The sequence below is a fragment of the Sphaeramia orbicularis genome, chromosome 4, assembly GCF_902148855.1.
Source record: "Sphaeramia orbicularis chromosome 4, fSphaOr1.1, whole genome shotgun sequence".
NCBI classification, from domain to species: Eukaryota; Metazoa; Chordata; class Actinopteri; order Kurtiformes; family Apogonidae; genus Sphaeramia; species Sphaeramia orbicularis.
The window spans coordinates 57852450-57869708 of NC_043960.1; the positions used below are offsets into that span (position 1 = coordinate 57852450).

A 17259-nucleotide genomic window follows, 5' to 3' on the forward strand; every position below is an offset into this window, starting at 1 on the left:
CCGCGCCAGTTAAACACTTTAAAATGTAATGTCAATCATCACGTGTAGCCTATTTAGTCATTAAAACATTGGCGTTTCAAAATAATGCAAAAAACGTAAAACAGCCAGTCTTTTGAACGGCTCTTTTCAGTGAACGGCTCCTGATTGAACGACTCCCTTCAAAGAGCCACAAGTCCCAGCTCTGGGACTCAGTGCTGTTATGGTGAATCAAATGTCATAACAGAAGAACAGTCAGTTACAATGGGGGGGGGACTTCAGGCTCATTCTGTATGTTCACCATCTGGACATTGGACACATCTGTCCTGGTGGTGTGGACAGTGTGGACATGTTGAGGTGAATGTGTTTATTATATGTTTACTCTTTGAACGGGCTCGTGCTCCGTCCCCGGGGCCGTTACGCATTTACACCTGGAGTAGAAATCTCTCATCTTTAGTTAGTCTTTGGACGTGACCGGAAAAGGAGGGTCGTCATCCCGGAAACGGAAACGTCAGTAAAGTGTGGTGTTTTCGAACATCAGCAGGACAACACAAGTCCCATTCGGTCCAGATTTACCTTAAACTGGACGGAGACGCCAAGAAGGGCATTAAGAGGTTGTCTTTGAAAACCCTGTGGAATCCTGGGTAAGTTCATGAGGGGATCTGAGCGGGTTTTTGTCCTGAACCGGTTTGGTTTGTGGGTTTTGTACAGACCCAGAGAACCGGTTCATGTAGTCCATGTAGCTGGACGGGGGACCAGGGAGAACCCGAACCCCAGTCTAAGCCGAACCCTAACCCGGTGTGTGTGAGTCGATTAAAGACCGTTTGTTCGCTTTGAGTCGGTGTTTTTGGGATCCAGAACCAGACTGTGACCCACACCGGTTTTAAATCCTTATCTTTGCTCACATCAGTGCTCAAAAACAGTCATCAGGTTCATTTTACGCTCAATATTTCGTGGTTTTAAACGCGCAAATCGATTTAAAACATTTAAGTTGAAAAAACCAGGAGAGGTGTGGCTATTGATGCGCGTGATGTTCTCAGGAAATCAGCTGACGGTGATGACGTAGACAGATGCCGATTTTTATTTTTTAATTCATTTAGTTTAATGAACAAACATTTATGGCATAAATTCTTACACATCAGAACAGGAAGAGGTGCTAAGGGCACAGGAGGGAAACAAACAAAGCAAACAAAACTATAACAAAAACAAACCCCAAAAACAAACAACAAAGCAAACAAAAACATACAAACAACCCCTAAAAATAACAAAAACAAAACCCAAAAAACAAACAAACAATAAACAAAGCAAACAAAACATGCAACCCCAAAATAAACAACAAACAAAACTCCAAAACAAACAAAAGCATACAAACCCCAAAACAAACAAAAACATACAAGCAACCCCCAAATAAACAAACAAAACCCCAAATAATCAAACAACCCCCCAAAACAAACAAACAAAAACATACGAAAACAAACAAACCCCCCAAAATAAATAAACAGAACCCCAAAAATAACAAACGAAACCCAAAATAACAAACAAAACATACAAACCAACAACAAACTGTTTCCTAACAGAACTACACTTAAACAAGTTTGGGTCTTCTTTTGGGTCCTGTTTGTCAATAATATTAATGTTTGTAGGTATTTGTCGTTTTGAACAGATTCAGGGTTTGAAGAAATGAAGAAACTCAATATGAAAAACATCGGATCTGGGTTTTGTTTTTTTGTTTTCATTGGTGTTTATGGAATTTAGCCAGAATGAGAATCTAGTTGATCAAAACGTCCATGTCCTTATTGTCTGGGATCAGTGTGACTCTGATGAAGGTTCAGATGAATCCACTCCTGTCCATCAAACCTCAGACAAACTGAACAATAAGCACTGATCAGCAGCAACAGGGTCACAAACGCACACTGGTACCAGACGGATCCACACCAGACGGATCCACACCAGACGGATCCACACCAGACGGATCCACACCAGACGGATCCATTCGTTCCATTTGCTCTACCATTCCAGTGTCTGTATAAACTGACTTCTACTGTTGTCTTCTACTGGTGTAAATCAGGGTTCTGTGTTTATGGGATGTTCTTGGATGCTGTCACTGGTCCAACCCTGTCTTTTCCTTTTTCAGGCGCTCCTCCTCAGAGACATGAATTACTTTGCGGTTCTAAACACAGGGAGGAAGATGCCCCTGCTGGGCCTGGGCACGTGGAAGAGTCAGCCTGGACAGGTAATGGTCATCTGGACCCACTGGTCAGTTAATGGTCATTTGGACCCACTGGTCAGTTAACGGTCATCTGTCCCTCACATGTTTGGGCTGCTCCAGACCTTTAACCTTTCGTACATTGGTTCCATATATGTATATATATAATCCATTAGTTGATGCTGGTTTTGTTTGTGTGTTCCAGGTCAAACAGGCGGTTCTCTGGGCCTTCCAGTCTGGTACCGCCACATTGACTGCGCCGCCGTCTACGGTAATGAGGCTGAGATCGGAGCGCCCTAGAGGAGACACTGGGTCACGACAAGGTCAAAGACACTTAAAGACACCTGGACATCAGTCCACTATCAGAACATCTAAGAACAGCACACATTTAACATCTGTCTGCTGAAGTGTGTGTGTGTGTGTGTGTGTGTGTGTGTGTATTAGGGATGTCACCGTACCAAAAATTCAGTAGTTGATACCAATACCACCTAGAAGTACACATTCTCGATTCAAAGTCGACACCATGGCAAAAACACCCAGAATCATCGAACCCATAAACTTAAACAGAACTCCTTTCGTATTGTAGCTGGTCCTCTGTTGTAGTTGAACTGTTGAATATTGAACTGTTGTAGATGGTTTTCCTCTGACACACAAAGGGAATTGAACCCTTTGTGTTTGAGTTCACGTTGGTTTGTGAGGAAATGAATGCCTCGTTGACTTTAATCCTTGATGGTTCTTGTGGTTTGGTGTCCCGTCACCTAACAACCAGACCCAGAGCTCTGCAGACTCAGGCTTAGTCTGAGTCCAAGGATAAACCTGCCTGGGGAATCAGATATCCTTTAGACCAAACATTTTATAACGGCTGGTTATTGAATGCTTCGTACTGATGTCCACAGCAAGTTTATTCTTCACAGAAGATAGTGCCGATGGTACGCCATGAAAACTAAATACAAACAGAAAATTAGACAAGGGTTTACTTAAACATCACTCTTACACAACAATAGTTTTCTATTAACATAAATTAAAATTCGTTATTACCGTGTTCACCTGGATAACCAACAGAAAATGGGACTGGGTGTAATGTTCTCTGTTTGGACCCGCCGATCTGTCCTTTCCTCCCACATTGTTCTTCGCCTCCGTGTTGAGGGTCACATGACAACATGAACTTTGACCAGGTCGAACTTTTAATGCAAAACTTATTTGACTTAATAAAACAACTTCAGTTACAACAAATTAGATATTTCAGTAATGATGTGCAAATAAAATTAACCCAAAAAATCCTAAATATAATGATCAGATAAAACTACTGTGTTGCCATAGCAACTTGATGACCTGAAACTCTATCCGTTACACATTTGTTCAGTTTCTTCTGTGATGAGTGGTTAGTGTTCCAGATCCAGTCCTTCTGTTGGACCTTTAATATCTGAACCGACCTACAGTACAGGCCAAAAGTTTGGACACACCTTCTCATTCTTTGCATTTTCTTTATTTTCATGACTATTTACATTGTAGATTCTCACTGAAGGCATCAAAACTATGAATGAACACATGTGGCATTATGTACTTAACAAAAAAGTGTGAAATAACTGAAACATTCTCTTATATTCTAGTTTCTTCAAAGTAGCCACCCTTAGCTCTGATGACTGCTTTGCACACTCTTGGCATTCTCTTGATGAGCTTCCAGAGGTAGTCACCTGAAATGGTTTCCTAACAGGCTTGAAGAAGTTCCCAAGATGCTTAGCACTTGTGGCCCTTTTGCCTTCACTCTGCGCGTCCAGCTTCAACCCAACCATCTCGGTTGGGTTTCAAGTCCAGTGACTGTGGAGGCCAGGTCATCCTGGCGCAGCACTCCATCACTCTCCTTCTTGGTCAAATATCCCTCACACAGCCTGGAGGTGTGTTTGGGGTCATTGTCCTGTTGACATAAATGATGGTCCAACTAAACGCAAACCGGATGGAATGGCATGTCACTTCAGGATGCTGTGGTAGCCATGCTGATTCAGGTTGCCTTCAATCTTGAATAATCCCCAACAGCGTCACCAGCAAAGCACCCCCACACCATCACACCTCCCCCTCCATGCTTCACGGTGGGAACCAGGCATGTAGCATCCATCCGTTCACCTTTTCTGCGTCGCACAAAGACACGGCGGTTGGATCCAAAGATCTCAAATTTGGACTCATCAGACCAAAGCACAGATTTCCACTGGTCTAATGTCCATTCCTTGGGTTTCTTGGCCCAAATAAATCTCTGTTTGTTGCCTCTCCTGAGCAGTGGTTTCCTAGCAGCTGTTTGACCATGAAGGCCTGATTCACACAGTCTCCTCTTAACAGTTGTTGTAGAGATGTGTGCTGCTAGAGCTCTGTGTTATTCATCTGGTCTCTAATCTGAGCTGCTGTTAATTTGCGATTTCTGAGGCTGGTGACTCAGATGAACTTATCTTCAGCATCAGAGGTGACTCTTGGTCTTCCTTTCCGGGGGGTCCTCATGTGAGCCAGTTTCGTTGGAGCGCTTGATGGTTTTGCGACTGCACTTGGGGACACATTCAAAGGTTTGCAATTTTCCTGACTGACTGACCTTCATTTCTTAAAGTAATGATGGCCACTCGTTGTCTTTACTTAGCTGATTGGTTCTCGCCATATATGCAATTCTAACAGTTGTACAATAGGGACTGTCAGCGGTGCATCAACCTGACTTCTGCACAACACAAATGATGGTCCCAACCCCATCAATAAGGCAAGAAATTCCACTAAGTAACCCTGACAAGGCACAGCTATGAAGTGGAAACCATTCAGGTGACTACCTCTGGAAGCTCATCAAGAGAATGCCAGGGTGTGCAAAGCAGTCATCAGAGCTAAGGGTGGCTACTTTGAAGAAACTAGAATATAAGAGATGTTTTCAGTTATTTCACACTTTTTTGTAAGGACATAATTCCACATGTGTTCATTCATAGTTTTGATGCCTTCAGTGAGAAATCTACAATGAAAATAGTCATGAAAATAAGAAATGCGAAGAATGAGAAGGGTGTGTCCAAAACTTTTGGCCTGTACTGTACGTTGGACACCAAGGACAGCCTGGTTGAATGCTGTGGTTTTATGTGTTAGACAAACTCAGATCCATCTATCGAGGTTTAACCTCAGCTGAAAACAACCCACCACATTGTTCCTCTAAGTCAGAACCCAAAAAACCCTCCCAAAGTTCAAAAGGTTGGACTCATCAGGTTTGTGTTGGTTTTGCATCAGATCCTGAGACGGAGAAGATGTGTTCATCACATCCAAGCTGTGGAACAGCGACACCACCAGAAGATGTGGAGCCCACTCTGCTGAAGACCCTGAGAGACCTGAAGGTTGGACTACCTGGACCTATACCTCATCCACTGGCCCTACGCCTTCAGGTGAGCTCCACCTGTACCACATGTAGGAACCTTTGGTGAGCATACATAGTTCATTTTGTTCATTCTGTTATAATTAAATATAATAAGGATGCACCCATACCACTTTTTTCCAGAACTGAGTACAAGTACTTACATTTGAGTACTTGCCGATACCGACAACTGATATGAGTACTTATAATCCCATTCCAGTTCTTAGTTCCTTTTGTAAATGTGCTTATTGTCGTTGCATAGTTCTGAACTGGAACAAAGTGCTGCTACTGACATTTAATGTGTTGGAACGAGCGTTTGTCAATCAATCCACCAGGGGGCGCCGCTCTGAATTAACCATACTGGACAAATACCACGAAGGAGAGGAAAGTTTAATGAGAAGAAGAAGAAAGTAGACGACAGAGGTAACACTAGTGTGGATACTAATATTGCAGCGTTTTCACTGGTAAGGTTTAAAAGCGAAGTTCAGGAGGTAGAGAACAGATAAATGAGCGATAAGTTTTTGTTTCCACTTCCTCTAGCGGCGGTCCGCACCGCTCCGTACCTCCATAGTATTATAAGTTGGACTGAAACGGGCCCAGCCCTGGGTAGCTGTCCTAAATGTGTCAGTAGTTTTTCTCTAACTCACACAGTGGCTCTTTGAACAGATCCTCTACCTCCACGGTTCCGCTGGTATTCTCTGTCTGGGTACTCATCCGCCATCACCTGGAAAACAGATGGAATGTACGCAGAGGACGGACAGAACGCTGCGTCTGTATACGTCTGTGTCTTTAACAATACTTGCAGTCAGCGTTACTTTTATCACCATCATTTATTTAGAAAAATCTCCACACTCTTCACACTCCACACACATTCTTCCACTGCTGCGTACCTGCTGCACTGAACTGGGAATGTCACGCAGCCGTAAGTGGTACCGGTGCCGTTGTATCGGATTACTTTTATGAGTACAAGTACAAGTACAGACACTGAGTATCGAGCCCATGCCCGATACTGGTATCGGAATTGGTGCATCCCTGAATAATAATAAGGTGCTTTTCAGTCGGTATAATTCTTTATTTATTTTCAAACCTTTTATGTTCTTCTTTATTATATAGCATTAATTAATTAATTTATCATTATTATTATTGTTATTTAGCAGCTGGATAGTTAGCTGGTGACTTGACTAAGGCTACGTTTAGACGCTAAAGGCTCCTACAAGTCTTACATGTCAAAGTGTGCTCCATTTTGGGTCCGCCTCGAGTCTGCCTTGAGAACCCGTGGATGTCAGCGGCGTCAGTTACACCCGACTCAGCGAGTGGCGTTGCATTCTCACTTTAATTCTGCGGTTAGATGTGAGAGAGAGACAGAGAGAGAGAGATGTAACTGATGGAGAGACTTACTTGGAAGTCTCTGGGGCTGTACCTGGCTGTGAGCCACCGGGGTGGTCTACAGTCTTGGGGGGACAGGAGGTGACATTGAGGGGGCGGGGCACCCCCCTAATACAATTGTAGGGGAAACACTGTACATGCGTGAAGACATGGGAGTACTGGGGGGAAGTCTAGGTGTGTTAATCTGATTTGTCATAATCTGATAACTACTGTTATTGGATAAATCTGATCAGATTATCATGTTTACATGATCACTGGAGTAGCCGAATAACTGCTGATACTGATGGGAGTATGAATGTGGATGGAAACAGGCTCAGTGTGGGTCTGTTCCAGGATGGTGAGATCAGCTACAGTCCAGTAAACTGGTGATTCTGTTCGTGTGTGACGAAGCACATCTGCCACGGAACAGATGAAAAACTAAGATATCAGACGGGTACAGAACAGACGGGTTACAGGCAGACGGGGTACAGGCAGACGGGGGTACAGGCAGACGGGTACAGGCAGACGGGTACATGACAGACGGGGTAGATACATATGTGGTAGATACAGACAGGTACAGACAGACGGGTACAGGCAGACGGGTACAGACAGTACGTGGTAGATACATATGGGTAGATACAGACGGGTAGATACAGACGGGTACAGACAGACCGGTGTAAGAGACAGATGGGTAGATACATATGGGTAGGATTACAGTTGGTACTGCCCGCTGGTCAGTGTCTCCCCTCAGGGTGGAGGTTTGTCGTCTGTGGTTTGAAGGGCAGTGGTACCAAAACCAGCTCAGCTCCTGCTGCAGTCGGAGCGATGCACATGTATTTTATGCTCTATGTTTATGACTCTTCTGTTTCTGTAGGTCTGTGTAGTTTGGGTTTTAAACGTCATTCTTTTTTTGACTCATCTCTTTGATCTACTTCTGTCCTGGACTGGTGGAACTTTTGCTGGATCATGTGTTTTGTAAACTCATGCCTTGGTTTCATGTTAACGTCATTGTGTTTTAACAAATGTCCAAAGATGTGTCATGTGAATGCAACACCGTCTGTGTCCCAGTAGAGGTCCAGGTTTCTCCACTAACCTCTGGATCTGAACCTGCTGTGGAACACTAAAACAACTGGGGGAAGTGGGTGGAGATGCAGTGTACGAACCTGCGTCATCATGGAAGACAGCCTACTCTATCTGACCTTAACCCTGACCCTGACCCTGACCCTGACTCTTTAAAGGGACGTTTTCCTTCTTAGTGTCTCGGGGCATATGTATTGAATTTGTGGGTGTTGTGAGCGGTGGTAATAGAAAATAAATCCTAAATGTGATTGAATTCTGAATCCTGTTTTCCAGTTCTGTCCTCCTCTTAATTCTGTTGGGTTTCTGTTAAATTGGTTAGATCTGGTTTTGACCAACTCTATATGTAAAGTGGTCATGAGATAAACTTTTGTTATGATTTGGCACTATATAAATAAAAATTTGATTGATTGAGACTTGATTGTTTCCCTGTAAGTCGCTTTGGAGGAAAAGCGTCTGTCAAATGCACAAGTGTAAATGTAATGTGAATCTAAAGTCGACCTTGTTCCGTCTGTATTGGACGGTAAAAGGCAGGTTCTGGCTCGGTCTGTTTCCTCATGTCCCGCCTCTGAACTGCTTTGCACTTTGTTCTGTCCTCTGTTCAAGTATTCTGTAAATGTGGCTCCTTTGTTTGATTCTCCAGACGGGGAGACGTGAATTTCCCCAGAAAGGAGGACGGTTACCATTCTGTACGACGACACCCATTACAAGGAGACCTGGGTGCCATGGAGAAGCTGGTGGGAAAGGGTCTGGTCCGAGCCATTGGCCTGTCCAACTTCAACAGTCAGCAGATCGACGACATCCTGTCTGTCGCCACCATCAAACCAGCTGTCCTTCAGGTACCATGACTCCAGGAGAACCCTAACCCTAACCCCATTTCTTCTCCTTGATAGCCACCATAGTGGACCCCTAGTGGAAGAACCCAATGGATTTGAGCTTCAGTCAGTATCATCAGTCATCCACATGGAGGCGCTGATAGGGTATTTTTCTTTTGTGATGAATCAGGACACTGATACTTCTTAATCTTCCATTGATACATTTATTAATTCCGATCTGGGAGACCACCGAGCCATCACGCATACACAAAGAGTCTCAACTCCAGCTTTCTTTGTTGTCTCCTTTTATAGTTCCACTGTTTTGGCCCCACTAAGCCTTGTGATCCAAAGAGTCCACACATCTGGAACTCATTATTCCATACATTCCTTGTGTAATGTATGTTCTCCATAGGACCTCCAGAGGACTTCTTGCACACATACACACAAATTAACCACCTTACAGCACTGTAGTTGAACAGTAGTAGTAGTAGTAGTAGTAGTAGTAGTAGTTTTTTGGACATAATCATCAATAATCAGCTGATTCAGATCAATGTGGTTTCATATTGATGTTCTGTCTGTTCAGTATCGTTTCCATCTGTTTGTCCTGTCCTTTAACGGTCTTTGCAGACAGAGGCATTTCTCTAAATTTCTGAACAATTTTCCTATTTGTTTTTTGAAGTCAGAGAATAGATGCTGATATTTTGTATGAACGACTCTTTTCGTGTATTCTCCGTCTGCGAACTCTTCCCCCTCCTTACAATCTCCACTAAACTAGCAGCTGTGGTTGACTTTGCAGATGTCATCCTCTTCATCAGAGTATGTTTGCTCTGCTTTACTTTCCAAACAGCTGTCGCTCATCTTCAGTTCAATACTTTTCAACAAATGCTGAGTGTTTTGTTTTGAAAATGTCTTTCAACAGTTATATTGTTAATTTTTTGTCACTTATCAAGCACACAAGTAAGCCTGCATCACAGGCGATGAAGGCAAATTAAGCTGGTCCAGACAGAATTAAACTATGTTCTTCTGAGGGTTTTCTTTTTTTGGATTTATTCCTAGTTCTTTTACTCCAGCGGTCACACAACTCAAGAAGCTGTCAGCAGGTTATAGGGCTGTAGACCGTGGAGTGACGCATATTTCAGTTGACAAATTACAAAAACTGTTCAAAAATTCATATTAAAGTATCACCTCGAAACTCCAAGATAACTGTGCAACAAAATAAATAAAAATAATATATACATAAAAAATTAAATTAGGAAATAACCATTATTCATTTTCATGTTTGTTTTTTTTAAATCAAGACCAAAGGAACCCCGGGGCCGACCCTGTTCTAGAATCTTCTTCTCCTAAACCGTCAGAATGACTTGATATTTGTTGTGGAACATCTTTGGGGTAGGTCTACCAAGGTTTGTTCAAAGAATTGGGAAATATTGATTTTTTTGACTGAATTTTTTAATTTTCTAAATCCTCATTGGTTTGTAACTGGACACATTTCAAAGTGTTATAACTGGAAAACAGTTGAACATATTCATATAATTATTAGTAATAGATAGGAAGTCACATATGGGCTTTGATTTGGTGTCATGACCTTTGACCTTGAGTGACCATGAAAGGTCACATGAATCTTAATGATCTTTAAATATGCTGTTGGACTCCAGGAGCCTTGGTCCTATTTTTTGGACATTATTAATATTAATATTAGCCCAACCAGGCTCAGATGTGGATCATCTAAACGCAGTTGGTGTCTGTTTTACACTGGTTTTCTTTACTTTATTATATAGAAGAGGACTGGGGGATTGGGGGCTATCACTTACTGTCGGCCCCTGACAGCCTAAGCCTGGTTTGTAGATAAGTCCATCCAGTTTTGTTGGACCCTTTCATCCTTTAGTCCATGTGCTTCATGTGCTGTGGTGGGTCTTTAGAACCTTCTTGGTGTTCATCATGCCTCATGCCCTGACCCTTCTGAGCTCCACTGCTGTGGCTGTGTTTGCACAGGTGGAGAGTCACCCCTACTTGTCCCAGGAGGACCTGCTGGGCCACTGTAGGGACCGGGGCCTGGTTCTGACGGCCTACAGCCCCCTGGGTCACCGGACCGAGCCTGGAAACAGCCTGATGAACCCGTGGTCCTGGACGAGCCTGTGATCGCTGCTCTGGCGCAGAAGTACAACAAGTCTCCGGCTCAGATTATCCTGAGGTGCGTTTATTGATCAGGCCTAAGTGTGTTCCCCAGTTTACACAAGTGTCTATATTTGGACCGAACACCAGTGTGTCACTCATCACGTCTTTAGAACAGACTGGTTTTCATTACAGGGGTGGTGTCTGTCTAAGTCAGATGTTTTTGATGTTAAAAGCCCATGATCTCAGCCTGATGTGGTCTTATGTGGTCTGAAGCTGCCCTCTAACCCTAAACCTGGGTCTGCAGGTGGCAGACACAGCGAGGCGTGGTAACCATCCCCAAGAGCGTAACGGAGTCCCGCATCCAAGAGAATATTCAGGTGGACAAAAATGGACTTGATGAAAAATGATGATGGACGGTGTTTTTTAATGTTGACGTGGTTGAATGTCTTCGTTGTCAGTGTTCGACTTCACCCTGGAAGCGGAGGAGATGCAGACGATTTCAGCGTTGAACAAAGGCTGGCGTTACATTGTACCAATGATTGAAGTAAGTGGGTGATGATGTTCCACCTTTACAGAAGACACTCGTTTGTCCTGACAGAAGGAACATCCAATGGAATGCAACACAACATGTGTTCAGATTTCAGTTCTAAAATGAAGAACCTCCTAAACCAGTGGTTCCCAACCTTTTTTGGCTCGTGACCCCATTAATCATCACAAATTTCTGGTGACCCCAGACATTCAAAACAGACTTTTTTTTTTTTTTTTTGCTAAAATTAATTTGTTTTTGATCTTGTAATAGTTTGCTATAATATGTTGCAAATAAATGTTAATTTTAGAGGACATTTAGGCTATATAAAGTACATTTTTATAAGGAAGTTTTAATTTTTAAAATTTTTATCAAGTACTAGAAATTTAGGGTGACCCCATTTGAATTCCAGGCGACCCTACCGTGGGGTTCCCGACCCCCAAGGCCTTGAAGAACACTGTCCTAACCCCTCCCTGGATCTGACACTGTCCAGTACAATGTTCAGTCGTAACTATGTTCAGTGTCTGTACAGGGTCAGATGGAACCAGAACCAGTTTATGATCCAGACTGAGACAACAGGCCAGCAAAGTCACAGAACAAGAACCAAAGAAACAAAACACTTTGATTTTGGGGGGGGGTCATGTCTGGCAGAACGGTAACAGTTAATTGGTTGGTTTCTAAAACTTCTGTGTTGAACCAGTTTCCACCCAGACTTCGTCACCTGTAACTCTACACCCCCTCCCTCCGTTTAGTCCCATTCAGGATTAGAGTTTTCAGCTCTATAACCAGTGTCATTTAAACTCTGTTCTATTTTCATTTTAACACTGTTCTATTTTCAATAGAATGACATATTCTAACAGGAGTACTGGAACCCCCTTGTACATTTCTAGTACAGAACTCCATGGCATTGTTTATTGTTTATTTATTTATTTATTTATTTATTTATTTCTCTTTTTTTTCTTCCTTTTCTTTGCTCTTCAGTTCCTTTCTTTCTGTACTTTAACTGTGTTGGACCAACTGGAACACACACATTTCCCCCAAAGATTAATAAAGGATTTCGGATTCGATTAATATAGTTCAAATCAGAACACATGACCCCCTTATCAGCTGAACCTTCACCCCGCCAAACCATCAGCGAGGCCACAGCGCGTTTAAAAAATCTGCTTTTCACCTGATCTTATGAAATATTAACATAATATCTGAGCAACTAATAAAAGGCTTGGAAGTGTCACTGTATGTTCTGGATGTGGGTTCATGGAAGTGTCTGGATGCTCTGGATGTGGGTTCATGAAGTGTCTGGATGTGCAGGTGGATGGACAGCGTGTTCCCGGGAGCAGGACATCCCCTCTACCCATTCAACCTGCCCTACTGAACCCCCCCCACACTGGTTTGTGCCTTTTTACGTCATGGACATCAGATCAGACATCGTTGGATGAAGCTGTTGGAATGTGTCTGCATTAATGATGAAGACAGGAATTATGGGATGTCCATTAAACTGCTTTACTCCTTCCATGTTTTCTAAATAAGCTTTTGCTCCTGCCTATTCCGTGTGTGTAGTGTTTGACCGTTACACATGTCCTTGTTACACCCTGTCCTTTGGGGACATTTAGAGGATGTTTGTCTCTGCAGTTGAACTCCCCACAGTCCTCATTAAAAGACGGTTATTTAATTTCTACAGAACACGTCATACACACTTCAGTGTTTTCTGAATGACACAAATCCAGGAAGTGTCAGTGAACTTTATCAAACTGAGTTTTATCTGACTGTCTTTGGTGTTGGATTTGGTGATTCTCACAGTAAAGTGAACTCATTGAAAACGGATGAGTTGGAGACTCAAGTGCAGGGGTGCCAACCCTGGTCCTCAGGATCTACTATTCTGCATGTTTTAGATGTATCCCTCTTGCAACATACTGGATTCAATTAGAAGCCTATCATCACCAAGCTCTGCAGAAGCGATACACTGACCGTCAGGTGTGTTGGAAAGGGGAAACATCGTAAAACATGCAGGATAGTAGATCTCGAGGACCAGACTGTGTGGCAACCCCTGCCTTCTATTGGTGTCGGTGTCGCGTGATAGGTCCTGAATCCAGCCTGGTGTTGGACTGACAGCTGGGTGTGCACTGCTGGTTCAACTCCAGACCAGGGTCTAGGGACATTTGGACACCAGGACATAGGCTCCATTGGGGACGGGTCCATTTGGGGACAGGTTCAGGTCCTGGACACTGCCTTCAGGACCTCTGGAACTAGTGGGGTGTGGTCCGGTCCACCTAGAGGTGACGAGAGCAGCGTCTGTGAGTCGTGACGTCCAGCATCAGCTGATCCAGGGTCCTGGTTTCTCTGATTGGACGGTTAACTGTTAAATAGGAAATCAGACAGAGGAGAGGACAGGACTGAACAAAGACATGTGACAACTATCAGGAAGTGGACATGGAACAGTTCAGTGTGTCCACAGGACAGGAAGAGGAGCAGTGGGTATACACACACACACATATATATGTATATATATATATATATATATATATATATATATATATATATATATATATATATATATATACACTGCTCAAAAAAATTAGAGGAACACTTTTTAATCAGAGTATAGCAACCTATCAGTCAAACTTCTGGGATATTGATCTGGTCAGTTAAGTAGCAGAGGGGGTTGTTAATCAGTTTCAGCTGCTTTGTTATTAATGAAATCAACAACAGGTGCATCAGAGGGGCAACAATGAGACAGCCCCCCAAAAACCGGAATGGTTTTCCAGGCTGAGGCCACTGATACTTTTTTTTCCCTCCTCATCTCTTTTGGCTGAATTTTTTACTGACTGACTTTCTACTGCTGTAGTTTTTCATTTGGCTTGGATCAACATCTCTGTTGATAGCATGGTGCGGTACCTGGACGCTACAGAGGTTGCACAAGTAGTCCAGCTCCTCCAGGATGGCACATCAATACGTGCCGTTGCAAGAAGGTTTGCTGTGTCTCCCAGCACAGTCTCAAGAGCATGGAGGAGATTCCAGGAGACAGGTAGTTACTCCAGGAGAGCTGGACAGGGCTGTAGAAGGTCCCTTAAACCCTGAGCAGGATCGCTATCTGCTCCTTTGTGCAAGGAAGAACAGGATGAGCACTGCCAGAGCCCTACAAAATGACCTCCAGCAGGCCACTGGTGTGAATGTTTCTGAGGCAAACAACCAGAAACAGGCTCCATGAGGGTGGCCTGAGGGCCCCGACGTCCTGTAGTGGGCCCTGTGCTCACTGCCCAGCACCGTAGAGCTCGATTGGCATTTGCCATAGACCACCAGAATTGGAAACTACGCCACTGGCGCCCTGTGCTCCTCACGATGAGAGCAGGTTCAACCTGAGCACATGCGACAGACGTGAAAGGGTTTGGGGACGCCGTGGAGAACATTATGCTGCCTGCAACATCATTCAGCATGAGCGGTTTGGTGGTGGGTCAGTGATGGTCTGGGGAGGCATATCCCTGGAAGGACGCACAGACCTCTACAGGTTAGATAATGGCACCCTGACTGCTATTAGGTATCGGGATGAAATCCTTGGACCCATTGTCAGAACCTACGCTGGTGCAGTGGGACCTGGGTTCCTCCTGGTCCACGACAATGCCCGACCTCATGTGGCTAGAGTATGCAGGCAGTTCCTGGAGGATGAAGGAATTGATACCATTGACTGGCCCCCACGTTCACCTGACCTAAACTCAATAGAACACCTCTGGGACATTATGTTTAGGTCCATCCGGCGCTGCCAGGTTGCTCCTCAGACTGTCCAGGAGCTCAGTGATGCCCTGGTCCAGATCTGGGAGGAGATCCCCCAGGACACCATCCGTCGTCTCATTAGGAGCATGCCCCGACGTTGTCAGGCATGCGTACAAGCACGTGGGGGCCACACAAACTACTGAGAATCATTTTGAGTTACTACAATGACATTTGGCAGAATGGACCAGTCTGCTGCATCATTTTTTCACTTTCATTTTTGAGGTGTCTTTGATTTCCCCCCTCTATAGGGTGATCATTTTCAGTTCTGTCAAATTATGTGGCATCATTTTGTTACTAATACATCACCTACTTTATTATCAGGAAAGATATTCAAGATCATTTTTCCCCCGTTTAGATCTGATGTGTTTTCGAAGTGTTCCTCTAATTTTTTTGAGCAGTGTACATATATATATATATATATATATATATATATATATACACACACATACACACACATACACACACACACACACACACACACACCAATACAGAGCTGGGCTGTCCTTGTCCCACCACTCCACCAGTATGTGCTGATGTGACAATAGAGGGAGAATGGGTCGATCTGTGGTCACATGACAGGTTCCAGTTAAACTTGGATGATGACTGGGGTGTTGAATCTACAGATGTTTACATGAACGGTACCACCTGAACCCACATGGAAAAGGTTCTAGATTGGCCACTGCTTAGACCCAGGTCCATCTAAACCGTCTGCCTGTCTCTGAGACTCATGTCTGAAGCACCCATCCATCCATCCATCCATCCATCCATCCATCCATCAGTGTCAGTCAGTGTATCAGTGTGAGTCCTCGTTACCCTCTTGGTGTCCTTCAGGCTGGTGTAATTGTAGTTTGGTGGTTCCAGACTCTGGACCAGACTCCAGTGCAGATGGCGGCTGCGGTCCATGAACTGTCTCGTCATGGCGAGCTGCTGTTTCAGCATTTCAATAAGAACGATCATAGATGGGTTGGAGGTGCTAAAAGCTGTTGGACAGAAATAGGAAACATGTAATATTCAGCACCTCAAAGCCAAGCACATGAACCAGGCTTATAGAAAAGCCCCGCCTGTTTTGGATCTTCTTTAACCTCCTAAGACCCAGGAAATGTCAGCAAAGTACAAGCTTTTTCATTTTTTATTAAGTAAGTGCCTATATTGGAAACATCATGATGCAACAGTTTTTTCAGATGCAGTTTTTAAAATTTTTATGGAATGTCCTTTGTGGTGGACAGTTTTCTTTTTCTTTTGTATAAAGCTGTGAAACTCCTGTCCACAAATGTGGACAGAAAACCCATAGCTGGGTCTTACGAGGATAACTTGGAACCCCCACGATGAGAACTGATGGAGCCCGTCCACACCACAAACAACATCAGTCCACTACAGTTTACTATGGTTTGGGCCTTTGGTCACATGACACCGGCGTTGTCGGTGCCTGAAACTGTATTTTTGTAGAACGGGTCCCAGAGCGTAAACATGTCCCAGCTCTGCCCTGGTGTTGGCGTATGGATAGGACCAACACCACTGTATGGAAACCATGACGCCATAGTACCATGTGACCAGAAGAACAAAACCCCAGACGGAACCTCTGATGACAACGATTACAGAGTTATGTTTGCGCTGCAGGTGCTGCTAAGTTTATGAGCACTAGTACAACTAAACCTGGTGATGGCGTATGAACTGGAGGAGGAGCAGAGACACAAACAGATCCACGTGTCAGATCCGTTTAAATTCACCATGTTGTCCCTGTAGAAGGACCTCCTGCACATGCTCGGTGCATTCTTCTGTGGTTTGAGTGTATCCTGTCATAAGCTCTGTCTGTGTTTGTGTACAGCACCACATATAGGTGTGGCATACGTATTACACTGTTTAACCCAGTTGGACCATTTCCACCTGGATGCACATATTTATGGAAACCATACGAGTATGGATGACAAACTATTAGAATCCACTAATGAAAAAGAAAACTAGAAAAAGAAAACTACCAGGAGTGTAGGGGTGTGGATGGAGCCTCAGTTTGATAGTTAACTAGTCAACAGTTATTAGGGATGGGAATCGATAA

At 43.8% G+C, this 17259-nt stretch overlaps 1 pseudogene; it reads left to right on the forward strand.

Moving 5' to 3' along the window:
• The first annotated feature begins 602 nt into the window (after positions 1-602).
• On the forward strand, positions 603-12813 carry LOC115418561 (aldo-keto reductase family 1 member A1-B-like; annotated as a pseudogene).
• The last annotated feature ends 4446 nt before the right edge of the window (positions 12814-17259 follow it).